The following is a 578-nucleotide window of genomic DNA, read 5'->3' as shown; positions in this document are numbered from 1 at the left end:
ATTGCCACACCTAGGAATATATTACATTGTGTAAAGATAAATAATATTACAATTTACATCTGTCGCTTTATACAATAAAAAAAAAAGAAAAAACATTAAAATCAGTTCGGTAAAAAAATCACAGTATGATGAAAAAGGTTCCAAATTCGAAGTATGATACAAAATTATGAAGTTATTACTAATTCTTTTAAATACTCAAATATGATGCTGTTGTATGACAGTCCAAATGATACTTTTGATATTTACTGACATGCCTCGTACGTTTTTATTTGTTTGTTAGATTATTATGAATAAGATAGAGTTAAATCATCATGCAACTCAAAGAAATTTAAAACAAAAATGTTGTAGGAATTAAAAAACTTTAACTCTGTATTATGTTGCACTTCGTTTCGTATTATTTTAAATTATAAAATTATAATGTAACTTGTATAATTTCCAGATCTGTAAAATATTTTAATATTGCTTTTGATTTTATGAGTATGGTATAAATCAAAATTTATAATTTTGTTGTAATTTTATAATTACATACTAAGCTATAGTCACATTATAACAATAAAATATAATGACCTCTTTATTTA

This window comes from Danaus plexippus, chromosome 24 (genome assembly GCF_018135715.1).
Source record: "Danaus plexippus chromosome 24, MEX_DaPlex, whole genome shotgun sequence".
NCBI lineage: Eukaryota > Metazoa > Arthropoda > Insecta > Lepidoptera > Nymphalidae > Danaus > Danaus plexippus.
This window is presented reverse-complemented; position numbering follows the sequence as displayed.